Source organism: Eptatretus burgeri, chromosome 16, assembly GCF_056783735.1.
Source record: "Eptatretus burgeri isolate ZD-2024b chromosome 16, Ebu_testis_v1, whole genome shotgun sequence".
In the NCBI taxonomy this organism is placed as follows: domain Eukaryota; kingdom Metazoa; phylum Chordata; class Myxini; order Myxiniformes; family Myxinidae; genus Eptatretus; species Eptatretus burgeri.
Genome location: NC_140976.1, coordinates 65,971,490 through 65,996,674, shown reverse-complemented (window position 1 = coordinate 65,996,674; position 25,185 = coordinate 65,971,490). Strand labels below are relative to the sequence as shown.

The 25,185-nt window shown below is 43.3% G+C and overlaps 2 long non-coding RNA genes across 2 annotated transcripts in view; one reads left to right on the top strand and one right to left on the bottom strand.

The window, feature by feature from the left end:
• LOC147011239 (uncharacterized) overlaps window positions 1-25,185 on the top strand; it is a 202,695-nt gene that overhangs the window by 66,328 nt on the left and 111,182 nt on the right. The window lies entirely within an intron of this gene.
• LOC147011242 (uncharacterized) overlaps window positions 12,911-25,185 on the bottom strand; it is a 36,700-nt gene continuing 24,425 nt past the window's right edge. The window contains exon 5 of the long non-coding RNA XR_015052420.1: window positions 12,911-14,003. This is a non-coding gene — a long non-coding RNA (uncharacterized LOC147011242). The remainder of the gene's footprint in view (window positions 14,004-25,185) is intronic.

The following is a 25,185-nucleotide window of genomic DNA, read 5'->3' as shown; positions in this document are numbered from 1 at the left end:
GCCGAAGTCTTTCACGAACCCGGTGGCGAGACCTCACGTTTAACTGAAGCTGCAGCCTGGGATTTGTCACGTGTTGCTGGTGATGTAACTCGCCCACTCTTCGTCAAATAATCGTTAACGCCACGAGTAAAGGTAACACACGTGTGCCCGACTGAGTCCCCGTGTCCTGCTGCAGACACGACGCTGCGTGCTGCCGCCCGTGAACCACCAGTCTGATCGTTTCGAATTCGGCTGAGAAATGGAACCCCCCCCCCCCCCCCGAGTCAAAATCGAAGGTCTCGATAATCTGCACTACCTCCAGGCCCTCGTGACAACCCCGAAATATACACATACTGCATACATTATTACCTTACAAGTAAGTTCAACGCAGGAGGCCATAAGGCCCATCAAAGTCTGCGCTATGGTGACCAACATGTGGTTGTTAGTCCGTACTCTGTTTTTTTGTTTTTTTTTAATGCTGAGCGTGAAGCAAGGAAGCAGTTCGTACTCAGCGGGGACCGAACTACACCGATCTCCCAGACTCAGTGATGTGGGATGTAAAGACTCGAACAAATACACCACCAAATCTGGTATGTCGATGTATGTATGTGTATTATATGAGTGGTCATATAGAGTATGTATTATATGAGTGGTCATATAGAGTATGTATTATATGAGTGGTCATATAGAGTATGTATTATATGAGTGGTCATATAGAGTATGTATTATATGAGTGGTCATATAGAGTATGTATTATATAAGTGGTCATATATAGTATGTATTATATAAACTAGTGCAGGCCCGTAGGTGCGTGCCCGTAGGTGAGTGCCAGTATGTGCAGCCCTCTCTCGCCCCCTCTCTCTCGCCCCCCTCTCTCATCCCCCCCTCTCGCCCCTCTCTCTCACCCCCCTCTCTCTCCCTCCTCTCTTGCCCCCTCTCTTCTCCCCCTCTCTCTCCCCCTCTCTCCCCCTCTCTTGCCCCCCTCTCCCCCCTAGTCTCGCCCTTCCTCTCTCCCCCTCCTCTCTCGCCCCCACTCTCATCCCCACTCTCATCCCCCCCCCTCTCCTGTCCCCCTCTCTAGCAGATATTGGTCGACAGATAAATGGCCGTAACTTGTGAACCGCTCGTCCGATTAATATCAAACCTCGAAAAGGCACATCACCAGGTCCCTGACAATATTCCTGGCAAGTTTCAATCAGATCGGACCGTCAATCGTGCAAAAAAATAAATAAATAAATAAATAAATAAACATCAATTGTGACGTCATTCGTGATGTCATAGCACTGTCTTGTCATTGGGCGACAGATAAATGGCCATAACTTGGGAACCGCTTATCCGATTAATATCAAACTTTGAAAAGGCACATCCGTGGGTCCCCGGCAATATTCCTGGCAAGTTTCAATCAGATCAGACCGTCAATCGTGCAAAAAATAGAAAATAAAAAAAATAATAAACTTTAATTGTGACGTCATTCGTGATGTCATAGCACTGTCTTGTCATTGGTTGACAGATAAATGGCCGTAACTTGGGAACCATCGTCCGATTGACATCAAACCTCGAAAAGGCACATCTGCGGGGCCCCGGCAATATTCCTGGCAAGTTTCAATCAGATCGGACTGGCGGTTGTCGATAAACGGCGGTCGCAGACAAACAAACAAACAAACAGACAGACAGACAGACAGACACACACTCACAGATTGCTGGAATTATAGATAGATGGTCATATACTCTATCGTGTGTAAGTAGTCATATATAGTATGTATTATATAAATGGTCATATACTGTATCGTGTGTATTATATAAATGGTCATATACTGTATGGCGTGTATCATATAAGTGGAAGCAAACGAGGGATATTTTTTCTTGTAACAGTCATTGTAAATTCTGGAAAGCCGACATTGAGTTATAAGCCACACTTCACTGTCTCGCAGACAGAAAGTAACAGTGTTTGACGTCCTACAAAGTTGTGTTTTTTGATGAAATATCACGTTTTCTTTCCTCTGTATAATATGAGAATTAACGTACCTTCATTGTGCGGCGTATAATAGACAGCTGCTACGATCGCTGCGGACAAAACGTTCATTGCCTCGTTTGAGTTGTTATCAAAATGTTCATGTTTTTCCCCTCAAAACGGTATCTTCATTCAATGATAGAAAATGTGTTGTTCAGTCTTCAAATGTACATGAGGCATTTACAACAATGTGAACTATGTGGAAAGGAAAAGATGGTGACGGCGCTTATGACCCACAGATACAAACTCAGCTTTATATCTATCGCTTTATATCTATCTCGTACGAGCCTCGACCAAGGTATACAAAAAAAAAAATCTATAATTCCAGCAATCTCTGTGTCTGTGTCTGTGTGTGTGTCTGTGACCGCTGTTTTTCGACAACCACTGGTCCGATCTAATTGAAACTTGCCAGGTATATTGCTGGGGACCTGAGGATGTGCCTTTTCAAGGTTTGATATTAATCGGACAAGTGCTTCCCAAGTTATGGCCATTTATTTACCAACCAATGACAGGAACCGTTGCTGCGGCCATTTTATATCAACCAATGACAGGAAGCGTTGCTGTGTAGCCGTGGTTGATGGTGAAGAGAAACTCAGCCGCGTTGGCCATTACGGGTTTTTTCTCTCCTCTCCTCTCCTCTCCTCTCCTCTCTGTGTTTTTCCTTGTGAAAAGGCAAAATACGTTGGCGCTAATTGAATAATTGGCCATTAAAACTAAATTGCGAATAATCATAACTGCGATATGCGAACTTCCGGATAGTGACGATTACTGTATTCTTTCTCGATTTCTGTACTTTCTCGATTTTCTTAAACACAATACCCCAATCCAGTCAGTGACGATTACTGTATTCTTTCTCGATTTTTTTTCTTGATTTATCAACTGACTGTATTCTTTATTTCTCGATTTTCTTAAACACAATGCCCCAATCCAGTCGTCGTTTACGGCAGCGAAGGAACGGCCTGTCTGGTTGTTTGAAAGTTTTTTTTTTTTTGCACATACGGGCATGCGAGAGCGAAGGAACGGCCTGTCTGGTTGTTTGAAAGTTTTTTTTTTTTTTGCCCATATGGCCACGCATGTACGGGCACGCACCTAGGGGCATGCACTAGTATTAGAAGATAACAGGACTGGAGTTCGATTTGTATCAGTATCGGAGCAAACAGAGGCGAATTCAGAAAATAACTCGGCAAGCCAAAAGAGAGCACAAGAAGGACATGGCTAACAATATTAGGCACAAGCAAATACAACCCGTCGTTTTGCTGACCAGGGGTATTACGGAGAGGTTGAGAGAGAGAAAGGAAGAGAAGCTTGGAAGTGGGAAAGAGCGAGGAAGGGGGGAAGATGGGTTGAGCTATGCCTCACCAAATATTGCGGGAGTGAGGTGTGTGTGTGTGTGTGTGTGTGTGTGTGTGTGTGTGTGTGTGTGTGTGTGTGTGTGTGTGTGTGTGTGTGTGTGTGTGTGTGTGTGTGTGTGTGTGTGTGTGGTATTAAAAAAAAAAAAGAAGAGAGAAAGATGAGGGGTCGAGGTGGGGTTAGTAAAGGGAATTAAATATTATGCTTAATGACCAAACACACACAAAAACAAACTCATGTCAGAACAGCTGTACACACAATGACACAACAGAGTTTGTAAAGTAATCCGCTGGCACATCTGCAAAACTTTGATATCCCAGTTCCAGAAAAATTACGGGAACATGAACCAAAATGAATCACTGAAAACATGGAAGTAGCTACCGTTCACGGACGAACTAATGATCGCATCGAGCGTGAACATTGAAAACAAAGGTTGCAACCAAATATCATACTTGGGTATAAAAAAAGAGAAGAAGGCATTGCTGAATGAGGTGTAAACGATGCAGAAATCAAGAAAATGACCAAACACCAAGATCTCAAGAATGACGTGAGACGATCCTGGAAGCTGAAGAATGCCAAAGTTGTATCAGTGATAGCTGGACCTAAAGGATTGATGACAAAGAACCTCACAGAGATATTTAACATAGGGGCAATACCTGTGGGCGCTCACCTGGTCGTGGCTGGATAAGATAACCAGGCAACCACTGGTCGGCATGGATGACCCTCAAAATATGTAACGGAGAAGAATGTAAATACCTATGGATGTTTTTCAATGCCGCGAACAAACCTTGGTACATCAAGGGTGATAAAGGTTGTGGTCAAGTTTCATCGAAATAGTGTGTGTGGTTTCAGAAAAGAAAGCAATTACATATTTTTGGGGGGCAACCCCCCATATTACCCCCTTCTACCCCAATTTTTTTTTCATGAACAAACATTAGTTCATCACGTGTGGTGAAGATGGTGGTCAAGTTTCATCGGAATTGCATGTGTAGTTTCTGAGAAGAAAGCAAATACATATTTTGAAGGGCAACCCCCCTTAAATCCCCTTTGAGCCAGATTCTTCTAATGTTATGAACAAACTTTGGTAGGTCATGGGTTATGAAGGTTCTTGTGAAGTTTCACCGGAATTGTGTGTATCGTTTCTGAGAAGAAAGGAAATACCTATTTGGGGAGACTACCCCCTCCCCCCTGTAAACTCCCTCTGTAGACCCCTTCAGACCCTGTTTTTTAATGCCATCATAGGTAATGAAGGTTGTGGTAAAATTTCATCGAAATTGTATGTGTAGTTTCTGAGAAGTTGTAAGTATTTGTGGACAGACAGACGGACGGACGACGCGCCATCCCATTAGCTCCAGGGAACTACTTCACATGCGAGCTAAAAACCATCCCTGGGAATATTATTCCAAACAAACTGCATTTGGAAGCTGTCCGGGGCTCAGCGATGATCCTGAAGAGATCCCTCGGCACAAAACATTGAGAACAGAAAACTTCACAGCTTGGTCCATGAATCGTGACCCCTTACTGAGATGAAGGTGGATACCTTGAGCCTACCCTGGGAGGACTCCACTCCACATTCTGAAACCTGCATATGTAGATACACACACACACACACACACACACACACACACACACACACACACACACACACACACACACACACACACACACACACACACACACACTTTGAGACCTGGGGTGGGAGCATTTAAAATCACCAGATCTTACATGCAGGGATCTTTGCACCCCACCGGTCGGCTCCGAATCTGATTCGTACATGCTGCAGTTCCCTCCACAGGGGGAAAAGGTGGGGGGCCAGGGCGAGGGTTGGGAGAGAAAGATTGAGAAGTGGAGGGGGGGGGGAGAGGGGGTCGGAGAAAGAGACACAGAGACACAGACAGAGAGGTGGGAGAGAGGGGGGGTAGGTTGGGAGGGAGAGGGGTGAGGGGTGAGGGATTCCGGATGTGACGCCCAGTTTGTTATCCATCCGAGAGACGACACACACAGTGATGAATCACCCAACCTGTGAAACACCAGGAGGGCAGTTTCGAGCTCGGTTGGGATTTGAATCCAGGTGACAGAGTGTGCATGCGTACCTCTCACCTTTTCCGCCGTGATGTGGCGATTCCTTCAGAACTGAAAAGATGTTTTTTTTCTCATTGTCATCATTTAATTTATTTTGCCTTCCTACCTCCAGTGTAGAACCACGCGATCGCAATTTAAAGTTTAAGAGCGTGCCGAGTGGCTTCACCACGCAATGCACGAAATGTTTGAAGAAACTTTTAAAAGTGAAGCGTTTAATTTTTATTTGTATTTATCGATGTTGAAGTGACGGGTCACATAATGGAAGAACAAAAATGGGAAACGTTGTGGAATATAATACATTTCACATTTTCAGCGAGGCTGCCACCGCCTTTTGCACAACAGAACAACACGTAGCCAACGCAAGTGAGTCACCCTGAACTTTGTTCAAGTCGATCTACGTACAGTATTCAGTGACAGTGTGAAGATTGTAGGGTGCTGGCAACACGACTCCAAGGAAACGGCTCCTTTGGCACTTAATTATCAATCACCGACTGTCATATTAAACATACACCTCCCGGAGACGCCCACAATGTCATATATGTCCGGATTGGACAAATGAACACTTTTCGAGGAGTCGCAACTGCTTGTATGTTCGAGTCCGGATCTTAAATTTTGTCATTCTCCTTAGTTTAAGAGATACTCGTGGTGAATTGCATGTGTAGAAATGAAATAAAGCAACGGACGCGGACGTCTCCAGGCGTTTATAAGCATTGAGATGCACGACCCAGCGATTCATAGCGATGATGAACAGGCATTCGATAATTAATATGAGTGAGGAAAGTGGAAAAAAAACAAACTTTATTGTGAAGAAATCGTTGCGGCCTCTTGCAAGTCAAGGTAAGGTTGAGCAGGCCAAAAGAGACATGGCGGCTTCAGAACCCAGCGAGGTTACCCAGGAAACGCCTTCAGAGTGAGGTGGCCGAGGATCTCCTGATGAAGGATATCATTAAATAAGGCCGTTATTTATCTTCAAAAGGAGTGTTTTAATTAACCCAAACACCCAATTTTTCACTCGTTCACGTCCTTGGAGTTTTCTTTGTATGCAAGTAAAGTTTCAGGCTGTTAGGTTTTATAGTTTTTGAGTTATGGAGGGGACACACTGACACACATACACACACATTCCCTTTTATTAGTATAGATAACAGCAATGCATTCTTTAAGTATATCAGGGGGAAAGAACAGGTTAGGACAAGTGTGGGCCCATTGAGGAATAGCACCGGGAGAGTGTTAGCGAGGAAGGTGAGGTGGCAGGCTTATTAAACAGGTATTTTGCTTCAACTTTTATCCAAGAACAGTCAGGAAAATTGCCAATAGCTGAAAGTATCTATCAAGGAGGTGAGGAAGGGCTTTTACAGAAGATCCAGGTTGGAGTGGAGGAAGTGAAGGAACAGCTTGGAAATCTAAGAGTAGATAAGGGTCAGATAATATACACCCAAGAGTATTGAGGGAAGTGGCTGAGCAGGTAAGCAAGATGTTAAGGAATTTATTTAATAGCTCACTGGAGTTAGGACAGGTACCAGAACTTTGGAGAGTAGTAAATCCATCCATCCATCGGGACCCTACTCTGCACAGAGCATTGGAGCTGCCGAAGCAGTCTCCTGGGCTATTGGGCACAGTCCTGGACGGGTCGCCACTCCGACGCAGGATACTCAAATGGCTCAATCATCCCAGCAAGCTGGTACTCATTTTGCCGACCTTAAAATGATGACGGGCTGAGTCAACCCCACCTGGTATTAATTCAACTAGTGCGTGCCCGTAGGTGCGTGCCAGTATGTGCAGCTTCGTTCCTTCGCTCTCGTAAACGACGACTGGATCGGGGCATTGTTTCAATTAGATCGGACCAACCGTATCATAAATGGCCATAACTTGGGAAACACCTGGGAAACATACTCAGGTCCCCAGCGTCAATTGTGACGTCATATAAAACGAAGAAGAAGAAGAAGAATTGTGACGTCGATCATGCAAAAAAAAAACATTAATTGTGACGGCATTCATGACGTCATAGCACAGTGTCTTGTCATTGGTTGACAGATAAATGGCCGTAACTTGGGAACCGCTCGTCCGATTAATATCAAACCTTGAAATGGCACATCCTCAGGTCCCCAGCGTTGATTGTGACGTCATACCAAACGAAGAAGAAGAAGAAGAATTGTAACGTCAATCGTGCAAAAATAAATAAATAAACATTAATTGTGACGTCATTCATGTCGTCGTAGCACAGTGTCTTGTCATTGGTTGACAGATAAATGGCCGTAACTTGGGAACCGCTCGTCCGATTAATATCAAACCATGAAAAGGCACATCCGCGGGTCCCCAGCAATATTCCTGGCAAGTTTCAATCAGATCTGACCAGCGGTCGTCGAGAAACGGCGGTCGCAGACACACACACACACACACACACACACACACACACACACACACACACACACACACACACACACACACAGCTGGAATTGTAGATAGATGGGAAGCAGGATTTTTACTCAGGAACTGAGGATCCCATGTTCAACTCAGGACCTTAGGACCCCAAGCCCACCACCCTAACCACAAAGCCAACACCAGGCACGAGTAGCAATTGCAACACCATTATTTAAGAAAGGATCCAGAGAAGAATTGGGAAACTACAGACCTGTTAGTTTGACTTCAGTTGTGGGGAAAGTGTTGAAGACAATAATTACGGACCAGATGAGGAACCATTTAAATAAATACAAACTAATTAAAGGTAGTCAGCATGGGTTTACCAAAAGTAGTTCCTGTTTAACAAATCTTTCAGAGTTCTATGAAGCAGTGTCTGATTGGGTGGATGAGGGAAAGGAAGTGGACATAGCATATCTAGACTTTTTAAGAAGGTATTTGATAAGGTTACACATCGGAGGTTGTTAGCCAAAGTGAGGGCTTGTGGAGTGACTGGTCAGGTAGATAATTGGATTGTAAACTGGTTTAGTGATAGGAAGCAAAGAGTGGCTGTGAGTTGGGGGGGGATGTTTTGCTGGGAGGATGTAAGTAGCGGGTACCTCAGGGATCAGTACTCGGACCATTACTATTCATTTTTTTCATCAATGATTTGGATAATGGGGTAAAGAGTAAACTTTCCAAATTTGCAGACGACACAAAGCTTGGAAGTGAGGTGGATAGCAGAGGGGGCGATGAACAGATACAAGAAAGTTTTGATACTTGTATAGATTGGGTAAAAGATTGGCAGATGTAATTTAACCTGAAAAGTGTAAGGTGTTGGGGATGGGAAAGAACAATGAAAATAGAGATTACATGATGTAAGGATTAATTTTGGAGCGTGTCACACAGTAGAAGGATCTGGCGGTGGTAATAGATACGGGAGGAAAGCAGGTAGCACAGTGCCAGACAGCTATAGGGAAAGCAAATCGGGTTTTAGGTTCTATTTGAAGGGAGATCATTTGTAAATCAAAAGAGGTGGTGTTATCATCAATGTCAGAATTTAGTGAGGGCCACATCGAGAATAGTGTGCAGTTTTGGTCACCACAACTCAGGAAGGACATCGATGCCATGGAGAGGGTTCAGCGCAGGGCTACTGGATAGCTTAGTCGAGCTCGGCCCAGAATCGATGAGGATCGGCTGAAGGAGACAGGGCTTTATACACTAGAAAGGAGGCGGTTACGAGGAAATATGATAGAGATGCTTAAGATAATGAAAGGTATCGATAAAATAAGTGAAGATGAATTATTCAACAGAGTAGACAGTCACAGAACCAGGGGGCAGAGCTTGAAAGTAAGACAGGGGACTTTTACTCAGAGAGTAGTTAATGCATGGAATGGTCTCAGAAGTAATCAGTAGTTAATGCTAACCAGAAGAAGTAGATAAGTTTAAATTGGAATTGGATAGGTACCTGGAAGTTATGGAGATAGAGGGGTACGGGGATGTTGGGAAGATTTTTAGGTAGTTTGAGTATTGATGGGTGATTGTGTACGTGTGTACGGAGTGATGTTGGTGGGGGTCTCGTCAAGGGGTGTTGTGTGGTTGATGTTGTGTGTGGTTTTTTTTTTTGACCCAAGAACCGCCTTCGCTCACTCCACTCCACTCCACTCCACCCCCCCCCACCCCCTGGAAAGGGGGAAAAATTACAGAAGAAACTCAAAATCAAAAAAAATAGCATTTTTCTTTTTTTAAAAATATAAATTGGTGTGGTGTTGATGTGGCACAGGCCTAATGGGCCGAATGTCCTCCTCCTGCGTCGAGTTACCTTGTGTATCCTTGTGAACTGGAACACGAACCTGCAGTTTATCAGTACTTTTGCCCCAAATTTCGCAAATTGTCCGGAATCTCATCCCGATCACGCGTGCACACCGAGCAGTAAGGCAATTGCTTTCCTCTGTCTGCCTCTCCAGCAATAAACCAAAACGGAAAACCATTCCAAACGGGAAACTTAGTGTTTTTAGGGACGTCATAAAGGCCACAAACAACCGGCACGAATAACTAATGCGATGCGATAAATAAGGTGGTGTAAAAGACGCTGCACGATTCATGTGCTAAACTTCCACAACTTCTTTTGTGTTTTCCTGCAGCGTTTAAAAACCCTTTGTTTTATTTCAATTGAATCATACCCTTGAACATACCGTGGAACAAAAAAAATTGCCTTCTTGTCACTTCCAAAAAAAAAAAACCTTTCGTTTCGCAGTATTTGGTCAAAATATTATTCCATTTTACACCATCTCCGCCAATCGGATGTGCCCACATCCCTCGGCATTGGGGAATATCGAGATTGAGCAAAAATTGCGGCTCGTAGGAAATATAGATTGTAGTCGGGAACGCATAGCAAGATATTGAAAGACGCTTTCCACGTGCTTTTTCTCAAGAGTGTTTTTGAGCTTCTTTTGATGCTTTAACAGATCACAGTTCCATAAAGGTGTTGACTACAGGTGGGTTTTGTTCTCAAGCCACTGCTTGCTGGACTCGTGGCAATGATTCAGCGCTCATGGTGTTGGATTATGATGCCATAATGGACCGACAGGACACGGCGGATGTTGTGACGTGAGACTGGGAAGTGTGCGAGGATCCCTCGGTATTGTTACTTGTGTGCTGTTGATAATGTTGTTCATGGGTCAGTCTGGAGGTGTTTTGGGAACACCGTACCTGGTGCTTTGTTTTATTGCTGCGGTGAATGCCGTTGATGATTATACAGTCTAAATATTATGACCGCAATTTTAAAATAAGTCAAGTGTTGACTCGATCAAATGATGCTTGCTTAGTCCTGGAACGGGTGTGGATCCGTTCAACCCTCCTCGCTCCAGGATCAACCCCAGACCATGAGCTCTCCGGGATCCAAGAAACTAGAACAACAATACCTTGCCTTTGTCGTGATGTCGTGGAGACCCAATTACTGATATGGCTGGCACCCTTTCACCCAAATATCCACTGATGAGGAACCAAGCAGCCGGGAATGACTGCTCTGTCTATTTTGATGGACGGATGGACATAAATTATATTCATATTCATTCCAGAAATAGTTTCATCGAACTTTACAATCGCTATAGGCATTTACAGTATTGACTCGGCCTGAGTTGTATATAAATAACAAGATGAGGAATTTTTTTTAGTGCATAAAAAGGAAAAACGACACCCACAGAGAACTAAATTAAACGACACGATAAACACTGAAACCATAAGATAGCATGTTTGTAAATGTCGAGTTGTGGTCAGCTGTGCAGCAAGTTGACAAGCTGAAAAACCCAAGAATTTGTACTCCAATCCATTTGGAGATCATGTGCGGAGGTGGCTCAGATTGGACACCCCGTGATATTTATGTGGCCAACACAACTGCTCGAGCCTCGAGGAAAGGCATCAGACAATCAAGAAGCAGAATTGTTCCTTTCTCTGATTGAAATATGAGTGTGCAGGTAATCTCCTTTGATTTCTTTTCTCCATTACCAATTCTGATTCCAGTTTTTCTGCTCTGTTCTCAGTTGGACTGACAGTTTCACATGAGTCTATCTCTCTTAAATGAGCCTGGTGTTGGCTTCGTGGTTACGGTGGCTGCTTGGGATCCGATGGTCCTGAGTTCAAGCCCCGTTGGCCGCTGAATTAATATACACCAGGAGGTTGACTCGGTCTGTCATCCTTCCGAGGTCGGCAAAATGAGTACCAGTGTACTGGTAAGGGGGACACTGCATCAGCGGCATAGCCGCATCCCAACCAATGATGCAGCCACAGGCAGAGAGAGAGATAGAGAGATAGAGAGATAGATAGATTAAATGGCTGTCTGGCGAACCCTCCAATCTACTTCCTTAACAATCCTCTTGAATAAGTTCAGTCACTCAAACCTTTGGGTCTCACCATCAGCCGTGATCTCTCTTGGGCAAACCACACACCCAAGTTGGCTCCAAAACCAGTCGCCAACTGGGCATCCTTTGTCATGCAAAGTCCTTCCTTTTCCGAATTGAACTCTTATCCACCTACAAGGCCTTCATCCTCAGCTTGATGGAGTGCTGCTCTCCCCTCTGGGCTGGCGCACCTGCTTTACATCTTGCTCAGGTTGACGCTGTAGAAACTAAGTCCTTCAAGATCATTAGAATCTGCGATGATGCTGAGTCGATGGGCCAATCACTTTCCCCTCAAAGCCACGTCAGTTGTCTTTGTATTCTACCGCTCCCTTGTGGTCTTGCACCCTCTTCTCTTCCTTTCCATGTTCTCTTCCCCCCCAGGTTTCTGCAGGGTGCATGTGGCCTGCCAGTTCGGCCCCCTCCACTCATTCATTCCTCCTTTTTTCCCAGCCAGTAGAACCAACTTCCACATTCTCTTCAATCTCATTCTCCCCTCCAGATCTTCAAGCCGGCTGTTCACCGCCATCTCAGATCATCCCCAATCAAAAACCATGATCTTTTCCACTCCTGTTAAGCCCCCCACCTCAACAAGCCCACCTCCTTCCCAAATTCCAGTTTTTCCTTCCTGATAGTCCCCTCCCACCACCGAAAGTGGAGCGAGGTTATATTTTCAGCCTTATCTCTTTGTTTCTTTGTGAGCAGGATATCTGAAAACGTTGTGGATGGATTCGGCTGAAATTTTGTGTTCCAGTTGGTTGTGTGACGAGGACGAAATGATTAAATGTTGGTGAAGATCCAGATTCATATCTGGTTCCTTTATTTTAATTAGTGATTCTTCACTAATGAGAGATGGGGCGAAAAATGATATGCAGCTCGATATCTCAAAACGTTGTGGACGGATTCGGACTAAACTTCATGGACAGGTCGGATGTGTGACAAGGAATAATTAATTCGATTTTGGTGAACATCCTGATCTGGATTCGATAATTTCTTTTTAGTGATTCTTCACCATTGAGAGATGGGGCCAAAAACGATATTTCAAAAATTTGTAGATTAGTTGGTTAAGTGGCGAGAACAAGTCGATTCAATCTTGGTTCAGGTCCGGATCTGGATCAGGCCTATCAGTGGGATACCCACAGCAACGCCTGGAGACACGGCAGGCGGTGGAGGAGACGCGTCAGGATTTCCTTTTCAACATCCAATAACTGACAATTCAAACTCTCTGCATCTCCAGTGAGATGTTTCACTCAACCATTGTTTATTCATACAGATTGAATGTAGAATCATTCCTCCCTATAGTTTGCAAGAAACGTCGTCACAAGAGTGAAAAGAAAAAGAAAAACAAATAATATTTATTCCACAGTTTCGCTCCAAAACCACATCACAGTAAAATTCCACAAATGACATAAATAAACGACATGAACCCCCTCCCTGACGAGGGAGAAAATTCCCATTGCCCACTGCAGGAGACTTTGGACCTCATCACAGAGCATGTGGATGACCAAGTTCAGTGGTTACCCTTAAGTTGATCACGAAGTCATTTAGAACACTCATATCATCTGTATACCAAACATAATTGGACAAGCCATCGTGGAGCTGGAAATTCGAGGCTCCACTTTTGCCCGCAATGAACAAATCGATTTGGGTTTTCCCAGAGTTAGGGCAATATTCCTACTTGTTCAGCTACAAACCGAGAAACTTCATCAAAAAGAAAGATAAAATAAATCCTTGTAGTTGGCACATTGTGACGTCATAACAGGTTCTGTACGCACTCCAAATGCCTTGTTGGTGACACGTCGGAGAATGTAACGTAAAGTTGGTTTCTACAAAGAGCAACTTGGGCCGAGTCAGTTTTAGAACCTTGGGCTTTCCTCCCAGGAATGAACTTTCTGTGGGAAATCGTACTCACTGTCCAAAACAAAAACTTCAGCCACTGTTAAAACTTTTACATTGATGATGATGATGATACCCTTCGAGTTTAAAAAAATAAAAACAAAGCGAGTTCAAGGAAATGGCCCCAGTTCCACAGAGTTTACCCAACTGTCAGACTTGAACGATAAAGCCTCGTCTCAGATGCGCATTGCTGGTCAGTAGAAGGGAGGGAGACGGAAACAGTGGGAGATTCATCAGGGGAAACCATCGTGAATGCATGATGAAGGGGTAACAATGGCGATCTTCCTGCCCCCATGCGATCGACGTCACGTCTCAAAATACGTGTAGATAGAAGTCACGTAGTGCTTCACGCCGTGCCAGTCAGGACATTCGTTTTGTAGAAGTTCTTCAATGTTCTGCAAGAGAGGGGAATGAGGAACCAAGAGCATCAAGATGAGGACTTGTCTCGAAAAAGCAAAAAAATTGGTACTTTTACCCGACCAAGGTGTAGAGAGTGGTAAAGAAAGTTTGAGAAGGTGATGGAAGGACTAAAAGCATGTTCAAACACATGACAAGTGCTTCAACAGGACAGTCTCCTTTGGGGTGAGTTTATAGGATGTCACAGAACTGAAACGAGCTCAAGTCCGTTTATAACTGATACGTGAAACACCTTGCAAACAAACCCGTGTCTGCAGGAACATGTTTTGGAACACCGGCCACATTTTCCATCCAATCATCATGTGACTTTGTTTTAAAATTGTCCATCGGTATGTGCTCCGATGTTGAAAGTTTTGTTTCTTGGTGGGGGGGGGGGGGATGAGATCCTCAGCAGACGTTCCACAACATAGTCAACAATGGTTGTGGACACCTATTCCTCGTGATATAAATGTTTCATGAATCTTCCAATTTGATATTAAACGTACGTACAACCTTTTCATTTAACGACGAGAACAATCTGTCAAAGCGACTTCATATTTAATCTTGCAGCTAAAAGTACTACAACTAACTTAAGAGCTCATAGAACACCTCATGCCACCTCCCCTCCTCCCCCCACCCCCACCCCCACGCACAGTCTTGCTGTAGTAATAATAATAATATAACCACAGCAAAAATTGAACACACCAAGAAAAAGAACAATCGGTGATTGCAGACCCTCGCCAGGACTTGTTTTGTGTGGTGTTTGTGTACTGCTGTGTTATGTAATTAATAATAGACATAACTAGAACTGCAACTTTATAACTTCTGGCAGTGATGACCGGGTTCCAAGACGTCCAATTTTGAGGCAACCCCCGCTTTGATCGGACACCTGACCCTGATCCATGACGTTTATTATTATTCAAATGAATTCAGAATGGGATTAAAATCAATTCAAATCTAATGGAACACCAAAACAGGTCCAGTCCTGCATTGGAGTCATCAGAAGGAACCTGAGCAAACAAAAAGCAAAGATGAAGTCATCAGGAGGAACCTGGATAGGATTTACACTTTAGTTGCTAGTCCTCTACCCTCAAACCCATCCAGGCACAGCCAAGTGAGCCTTGTTCAAAAAATACATCAAAAATAATTCTGGCTGCCAGACCATGCAACTGATGAAGTTGAAATTTAAAACATATATATATATTTCCACATCAACACTCGATCATAATTGTGAAGTTTCATGTCAATTGATTAAGCAGTTCTAGAGAAAGACTTTTTAAAAGATTTTTTTTAATAGGTGTTAGGATAAATCCAATATGGCTACCAAACCATGTGACTTCTGGCGTCATTTGTGTGAACGTTTTGTTCCTCATGGATAGGTGGTCATACGTGTAAACTTTTGCCTCGATCTGTTCAGCCACTTCAGAGAAGATTTTTGATGTTTTTAAAAAACAAAAAAAACAATATGCTTGCTGAATCGTGTGACCGACGACGTCATCAATGTTGTTTTTTTCTGTGGACAATTTTATCCCGAGATGACCCCCAAAATTTTTCATACTGATCAGATTTAGCGTTCTACATATGCAATTAAGACGTCGTAACAAAGGCATCTATGACGTCATAAAAATCGCACTCATTCCCCATGAGGAGTACTTGCCGTGTGCTAAGTTTCAATTTTTTCCTTTGTTCAGTTTCAGAAATACAGAGGTCCAAAGTTTTTCCGTTTTTCCAATATGGCTGCCGCACCACGTGTCCTATGACGTCATAATTATCATGAAAACATTATACATAAGTATTTGCACCAATGTTAAAAATTCGTCTCAATCCGACAAGCGGTTGCGGAGAAAAACACGAAAGTTCTGAGCGGACAAACAAACAAAACAAAAAATTGCTCGTTGAGCAAGGAATTGCCGGAATAACTTTGTCATATCTCCATGATCTCTGAAAAAACAAAAACCTGGAAATCAATTTGGTTCTTATAAGTCGATAGTGCTACAGTTTAATGAGTTATAGCACTTAGTTTGGTCATGATCATAACTTGGAAGTCAATCGGACTTGAAATGGCGTTTTTATCGCAATTTGAAAGTTTTGACCCCCCCCCCGACATTCGACCCCCGACCGCTAAGAAGGGTGTTGGTGTGACACCCCAATGAGACATGTGGTTGGATGCAGTATTGGAAGATGCACATTTTGGATTTGGTTTGAAGTCGATACGACCATTGTAGCGGAGGTTATTGCGAAAATAAGAATTTCGGTTTTTCGGTGACCTTGACCTTGACCTTTGACCTAGATTCACCAAAAACGACAAGTGTCTAAGTCGGACCATGGCCGACGTCTGTACCCAGTTTGGTCATGATCGCTGAAACGGTGTGGCTGCTGCAGGGTAAACAAACACACAAACAGACAGACACACAGAATGACACACACACACACAACCGACCAACGTAATTGCCGAAATCCGAAGGATTCCAGAAGTTAACAGACCCAAATTCACTACCCTCTCCTTCAGCGAGGGTAACGAGGGTAATAAATATTTTAACGGTTGTAGAAAAATAAAATCTGGAATTGTACCGCTGCTGATGCAGCATCTTCACGCCACCTTATTTACCACGTTACGTTAGTTCTTCATGCCTGTTGTTTGTGTCCTTTATGGAGTAAGTTTCCTGTGTGAAATGATTTTCAATTTTGTTTCACTGCCAGGCAGGCAGATGGAATTAAAAAAAAAAAAATGTGATCACACTTTCTCTGCGCATGCACAATCGGGATGAATCCGGTCACGTGATTTTTCATCCACTCTACCACCATTCAATGCAAATTGCACGATTATGTCTGAGCGGGGTAAACGTTGTAACTCGGGCACGTATAATGATGAATGAAACCTCATTGAAGAGCTCTCGGGTCCGGACAATGCATGTGTATGTTTATAAATATCTACATTCAGGCAATTTCGAGTTATGTGTATCTTTGTTGCGCACACGGGTGATGTAGAAGCTCAGAGTAGTTGGATTGCACACTTCCCGGAAGCAAAAAAAAAAATAAAAAATGAGAAGATAATGACAAATAGTTGCATAACCAGAAATTTCCTTGGGGGAGGGGAGCTATGGTTACGTGCTAAATGAGAAGTGGGGAGGGGGTCAGAGAAGGGACAGAGTTGGGAAAGTGGGGTTGAGGCTTTGGGAGGGAGGTGTTGAGGACTTGAAGAATGAAGGGGGAGTGGTGGGCATAGAGATGGAGCGGGGGTCGCAGAGAAGCGACACGGTTGGAAAATGCGGCTTGAGGATTTGAAGGCACATTTTACAATACGTGGCTTTTCCCTTTGCACCCACACCCACTCTTTCCCAAAATAGACCAGGTGCTGTGGTTTTATGCTTCCGAATCGGAAATCCTACAATTGGTTCTCGAGTGATATTTCATACCTTCTCAAACAGAGTACAATCTCCTGAGCTGAGAACAAAATTAGAAGTGATGTTTATTTCATTATAATACTCGATTTAATTAAATTAATAAATAAAGCAATGAAGGGGAAGGAGGCATGCAGGTTTGGGTGTGTTGAAAGAAGTAATGTGGATGGGAAGCAGGTGCACCTGTCTCAGGAAATTAACTTCGAGTACGGAGTAAGAGCGACACACTACATCAGTTCATGCTAGGTCGTGGGCTTCACGAGGACTGTGTGTGATGACGATCAAAAATAAAACAGGAAAAAACAAGCATGATTGGTTCTACTTTGTTGGTTAATGAGGGACATGACGGTGAGAAGATCCATCCATTCCGTTAAGACCATACTCTGTGCACAGCGTTGGTTTTGCTTAAGCAGTCTCCTTGGCTATTGGGCACAATCCTGGATGGGTCACCACTCCGACACAGGATACCAGCAAGCTGTCACTCGTTTTGCCGACCTCGGAAGGATGATAGATGGAGTCAACCCCACCTGGTATTAATTCAACAGCCAAATGGGATTTGAACGCAGCATCCGAGGATCCCAAGCCCACCACCCTAACCATTAAGTGAACACCAGGCATGGGAAGATTTGGGGGGGGGGAGGGAATAATTTGAATGAATAACTAAACTACTGCTTGTGTGCTTACGCAAACATTGAAATGGAATATTTACAAAACAACAGGTAACCTTGTCAATTGGTACAGAATCACCCGAATACAACCGGACTGCTGTTGTAATCACGTGAGCAGACAAGAAAGACGACGACCTCTGCGATTAAAGTTTTCAAAATTGACCAATTTAAAGAGAAAAAAACACATCACACACCAATTCTGGAATATCCGATTTCCCATGAATTTGAAATGACCAGAAAACACAATTAACGAGTTTGTTAATGTTGCGTTCGGATGAGTCGCTCATCCTTAGGTTTTCCTGAAAGTAGTTAGCCCGTCCACTGTGCAGCAGGAGGTGTGTGTGTGTGTGTGTGTGTGTGTGTGTGTGTGTGTGTGTGTGTGTGTGTGTGTGTGTGTGTGTGTGTGTGTGTGTGTGTGTGTGTGTGTGTGTGTGTGTGTGTGTGTGTGTGTGTGTGTGTGTGTGTGTGTGTGTGTGTGTGTGTGTGTGTCTTTGACCAGGCCTTTACGTTTTACCATTTGAGTGAGCTTTGTCATCAATTTTTCACAAGAGCTTTGTTATGAAAATATGAAGACTCATGAAATCGTCATTTTTCATCCAATTGACCTGAAGTTTAAAGAATTTGCCTATTGGGGCACGGAATTGCTTCACCAATTAAAAGGTCGGAGGCGATTGTTTTTTTTTTTTGAGATCAAAAGGTCAAGGTTGCATAAAACCGTCATTTTTAATCTGATTCACTTGAAATTGGAGCAGGTTTACACATTGTGTTACTGAAGCCCATTGCTTTGTTGTTGTTTTTTCAGGTCAAAAGGTCAACATCGCCTAAAAGTCAATTTATTACTTGGCAAAAAATTTTTTTTGACAACTATGTTGATCGCCTCCGTTTGTTTGTTAATTGCCGGAATCCTTCGGATTTCGGGAATTATGTTGGTCGGTTGTGTGTGTCATTGTGTGTGTGTGTGTGTGTGTGTGTGTGTGTGTGTGTGTGTGTGTGTGTGTGTGTGTGTGTGTGTGTGTGTGTGTGTGTGTCTGTTTGTGTGTTTGTTTACCCTGAAGCAGCCACAACGTTTCAGCGATCATGACCAAACTGGGTACAGACGTCGGCCATGGTCCAACTTAGACACGTCGTTTTTGGTGAATGTAGGTCAAAGGTCAAGGTCACCGAAAAACCGAAATTCTTATTTTCTCAATAACGTCCGCTACAATGGTCGTATCGACTTCAAGCCAAATCCAAAATGTGCATCTTCCAATTCTGCATCCAACCATATGTCTCAATGGGATGTCACACCAACACCCTTCTTAGCGGTCGGGGGTCGAATGTCAGGGGGGTCGGGTCAAAACTTTCAAATTGCGATAAAAACACCATTTCAAGTCCGATTGACTTCCAAGTTATGATCATGACCAAACTAAGTGCTATAACTCATTAAACAGTAGCACTATCGACTTATATGACCCAAATTGATTTCCAGGTTTTTGTTTTTTCAGAGATCATGGAGATATGACAAAGTTATTCCGGCAATTCCTTGCTCAAGGAGCAATTTTTAATTTGTTTGTCTGTCTGTTTGTCCGCACAGATCTTTCGTGTTTTTTTCCGCAACTGCTTGTCGGATTGAGATGTAATTTTCAACATTGCTGTGACTACTCATGTAGAATGCTTTCAGAGATCATTGAGATATGACAAAGTTATTCCGGCAATTCCTTGCTCAACGAGCAATTTCATTGAGTCGTCGATCCAGTCGAAAAAAATATATATATATATTTAATTTTGAAATTTGTTCTACCCTTATCAGTTTTTCCGTCGATGTTTGTTGGGTAGTCGATCTCGTCGAAAAAATATTTTTTTTCAAAAAAAAAATTTTTTTGAAATTTGTTCTACCCTTATTATCACTTTTTCCATCGATATGTTTGTCTGTCTGTCTGTCTGTCTGTCTGTCTGTCTGTCCCTCTGTTCGGTCCAGTGCTCTGTTAATACAATGGCGATTTCGATGAAACTTGGTTGGTAGGTTCATACCATGACCTAGTTGTGTGCAAATGAGAACCGTTGCTATGGACACTACCGTTGCCTAGCAACGGGACTGAAATTTTTGAAAAATCATAAAAAATTAATTTTTTCAAAAATCAAAAATCGGGCCACGAGCGACTGTGGGTATTACATTAAGCCATATTGTCAAAAATTTCCAGCCAGATCCTATGAAAACTGTCGGAGAAGATAGACTTTGAATGAACCCTGGTCGAAAACAATAAAAAAACGAAGTTCGTTATATCTCAGAGACTATGAGTCAGATATACATGAAACTGGTATGGTAGGTTCATGGTATGTCCTAGTTATGTGTGAGAAAGAACCGTCGCTAAGGACCCTCCGTTGCCTATCAACGGCCAAAAAACCTCTAAATGTGGGGGTATTTTAATGAAAAAACAATCTGCAGCATTCACCCTTGAAGCTAGAATCATGAATTTTCTTGTGCTTAATCCTCAGGTCATTCCCCATCGAACGGGCTCATCGCGTCAGGTTATATTGGGTAGTCGACTACCCATGTCCGCCTACCGGCTTGTTTGTCTGTTTGTCCACACAGATCTTTCATGTTTTTTTCCGCAACCGCTTGTCGGATTGAGACGAAATTTTCAACATTGGTGTGACCACTCGTGTGGAATGCTTCAATGATAATTATGAGTTCATAGGTCACGTGGTGTGGCAGCCACATTGGGAAAATGGAAAAACTTTGGACCTCTGTTTCTCTGAAATCGCATCAAGGAAAAAAATTGAAACTTGGAACATGGCAAGTACTCCTCATGGAAAATGAGTGTGATTTTTCTCATGATGTCATAGGTGCCCTCATTATGACATCATAATTGCATATGTAGAATGCAACATCCAATCAGTATGAATATTTTTGAGGGTCATCTCGTGATACAATGGTCAACAGAAAAATATATATGTATTGGTGTCATCAGTCACATGATTTGGCAGCCATATTGTTTTTTTTTTGTTTTTTTTTAAACCTTCAGATATCTTCTTCTCTGAAATGGCTGAAAAGATCGAGGTGAAACTTTACACATATGACCACCTATCCTTGAGGAACAAAAGAGTCGCACATATGACGTCATAGCTCACATGGTTTGGCAGCCATATTGGATATACCTGAAAACCTATAAAAAATACACCACTCAAAAGAAGTCTTGGTGAGGGTTTGCAATCTCTGCTTGCTCGTTTTCTTGTTTTCTTTGTTGTGGAAGAAAGAAAATTGAAACATTTGTTTCGCGTACTTCCCAAAGAACAGATTTTGATTCCTCTCCGAGACATGTTTACAAACATCCCATGCGTTTTTCATGAGATCTGATGGACTTGGAAGAAAATCTCATCACATCCTCAAGTAATGCTTTGGATATTTTTGGAATATCGAACATACTTTTTTAATACTCTTGATTAATTCCTCATTAACTATAATACTCCTGATTGATTCCCACCTGTGGAATAGACTTCTACATCCTCTTCAATCTCATTCTTCCTTCCAGGTCTTCAAGCCAGCTGTTCACCACCATCTGAGATTGTCCCCAATCCAAAACCATGATCTTTTCTACCCTTGTTAACTCCACCCAAATACGTTCTCCTTCCAAATTTCTGGTTTTCACTCCTTGGAGTTTCCTTTTGCATCCATTTTATCCACCCCATGCATACGTGTTTTACATCCTGTTATGTCCTGATGCATTCACTGAACTAGTTTTTCCACGAGCCTCGACAATATATAATTATAGCTATCATTTATATAACTTACCATGTGAGACATAATCTGCGGTGATGCTCACCATAACACTGAGGAGGTGTGTCTGATATTCAAACAATGAATGTGGTCATCATTGGTTAGATATTTATTGGTATGCCGTCCTGATGAGGGATGAAAGAGAAACATACAGAGCCGGTGAAGACACATGCAGAGCTATTGGAGAAGAGTGCAGAAGTGTCAAAGCTTCTGAGTGAGATTCAAAAGGAAAGGGAACAAGATAAATGCCAACAGAAAAAAACAGGAGCAGGCCTCTGATCAGGCATATAGCCAAGTATGGCAGCATATTGAGGAGCAGGAAATTTGAGCAGAGAACCTGGAGCAAGAGATGCACGAGGCCAAAATACATCTCAACTCACTCCAACTCTCATTGTAGGCAGCTGAGCAGACGAGCGTAACAGTCCAGGGTCAGATGATGGTGGAGGAGAGTGAGCGAGAGCAACTGCAGAAAGATTTGGCAGCGCTTGAAAAGGCGTTGGCATGAAAAAAGTCGGAGCTTTGCAAACAATCATAGCAGAGTGGAGAAGAACTCCAGCTGTTGCAGAAATTCATAACTGATAACACACCGAATAGGAGAACTGGTTCTACCATATTCTGTAGGATGATGCAGGCATCAATCGTGTTGCCTCTTGCAAGAAACCTTATAGACGCCGTTCCTGTGGCTGGCCTGTTTCTCTGGTATCTCCTCATCGAGGTTGTGCTTGAAGTCGACAACTGCACCCAAATATCAGCCAGGTTGGTCGGCAAGATTTTGAAATAATATGCAAATTTAGAAGAAAAAAAAAGTATGGAATCCAGGGAGATTGAAAGCAACGAATCCACAGGGGTGGATTAGAAGGGTGCAAGAGAAAACTGGTAGTGGTGTATGACACTTGGACCTGACCAACCTGCGATGATTTGCACTTCGGGTAAGGTGCCTCGATAATTACTGTCCCAAGGGTTCAGTTTTGCGAATAAATTGGAACATGGGTAATCAGGATGGGAGTGGGTGAGGGTGATTCAATGGTCGGTAAAGGGATAGGTTTGGAAACCAGAATTGGCTTATTGTGTTGATGTCTGTTATGTGACAATAATAGAGTTGTGTTTAGATAGTATATGTGAATTATAACTTGTATACAGGCCATGACAGTATAGGAACACGATCACCATTTTCACATTGCAATATATGAGAATTGAATGACAGCAAGGGAGGGAATGACATTGGATTGTGTGGGTGGGGAAGATATGTGGGTCCACAAGAATGGATCAAGCTCTGGAGGAGCGGTGACTGTGCCCCCCCTCCCCCGAGGTAATTTGTCCCTGGCAGCTGGTAGTGTCTGGAAATGGGGATGGACCCATCATAAGAGAGGTCTGGTTGGGCGACCAATGGTAGGGAGACCGTTGGTGACCCAGGAGAGGCCGAGAGAGCCTGGATGGTGCCGAGATCCTCTACGATGGGGTGCACAGCAAAAGAGCTGTTTGGCTGTCAGCATTCGAATAGTTGAAGGAGGGGGCAAAGAAGTCGTAAGTTGGGTGACTATTTTTGGACTGCAGGCACCACAACCGGAAGCATCTCCACTATCTTTGTGGTGCGGTACTTCACCACTGCCTAGTTGAGGATCATATATGTGTGTAATAACATTTAAGCCATGGTCTTGGAGGGTTGGAATGAATGATTGATGATTGGATTTATGTGTGAGTGTGTCAGAGAAGGTCCACCCGAACCATGTCACTAACCTGTACCAGAAGGACAGGGCCCATGACAATTTGGATTAGGTAAATTGGGATGGCTCTGCAGGGAACGCTTGGTATTGTGGGATCCACCGGGGAACACAGTCTTTAGGAGGGGGTTACACAAACGTTAAAAAACGGTTTTTGGTTAAGGTTTTGTCTGTTACGAGAGATTTATTGTGTGTGCTTTCTGACATTTTCTACCTGCCTCAGGAGGGAGTTAGGAGTGAGGAAACAAGAGTTTTGTAAATATTTGAATTGTGTTTAAGGGGTGCAGAACGTAAAGGAGAATAGGTAAGTCAGCTGTGGCTTAATCCCACAGCCCTTCCTAATTTATTTCACAGGCTAATTAGGTGTGAGTCGGTAAGTGGTAAGGCTGGAATGGTAATGCCTGCATTGAACCTTGCAGGAGCTACTGTTCCTGGGGGGAGATGGGGGGGGGGCTGTGTAATGTTTGTAGGGTCGATGGAGGAATTTCAAAGCAATGGTAGGATTGTATAGGGTAGCATGGTCTGTCGACGAGCAGGAGACATCTCGATGTAATTGAAGTAGGGGAAACTGTCACCTTAATATTGTTTCATGTCACCACATGGGGGGTGGTGCTGTGTTAATTAGGTAGGGATTAAGGCTAATTTCTCCCAGTATGTGATTGCCCCCTGTGACCTTTTCCTATGTTTTTGCATTTATAAAACCGGGAATAAAAGAACGATGCTTTAACAATAACAACCGGCAGGCCACACCCCGAGGCTTGGGATTGGTTAGTATGACATGGGAGAAGGAGGCATGATTAGAGAGAAAGATAGTTGGTGGAGGAGACTGTGAATAGAACACCAAGGACCTTTTTAGTTTCTCCTTGACGAGACGATGAAATATAGTAAAACGATTCTCGTTGTTCATGCTAATCTGAATTTGCCTGCATGCTGGACGAAGATGCTCGCTGTTATCTGTTCAGTTGAGTCGCAAAGTGTGTGTGTGTGTGTGTGTGTGTGTGTGTGTGTGTGTGTGTGTGTGTGTGTGTGTGTGTGTGTGTGTGTGTGTGTGTGTGTGTGTGTGTGTGTGTGTGTGTGTGTGTGTGTGTGTGTGTGTGTGAGGCCTAGTGCCATTTTGGGTGCAGTTTCCCACTCAGGATGACGTGGTTCGATCCTCAAGTTCCTAAGAGGATCATCTCTGGACGAAGTTACGTGCCAGTATAAAGGGAAGGATTTTCTTTTATTTTATCTTTGCCCTTGTCTGTTTCTGTACCTGCATGGAGGCGTCTGAAAATTAGCTCAAGCTTATATTACCTCATGTTACATTACCTAATGCTTTGATATATTTTTATTATAGCGTGTTGATTTATTTCCATGATAAACATGAGATTTATGTCCATTAATCCCTATTTATCAAGATTGCTTGTGTTTGTCTATTCATTGTGGGCTTGAGTGTAAACCCTCGTGCTTCAGTCCTGGTAAATGCCTTTGCTGCCCTCCATCCGACGCATGCTATAATCTCCAAGGATCATATGTTCACCTCCAAAGTAGAACCGTTCGGCTTTCCGTCCAGGTCGGTCTCAACCGGCATTGACACAACAATATGTTTGACCTTGGTTCTTGGTTTAAATATCGTTGTTGTGTGGAGATGAAGT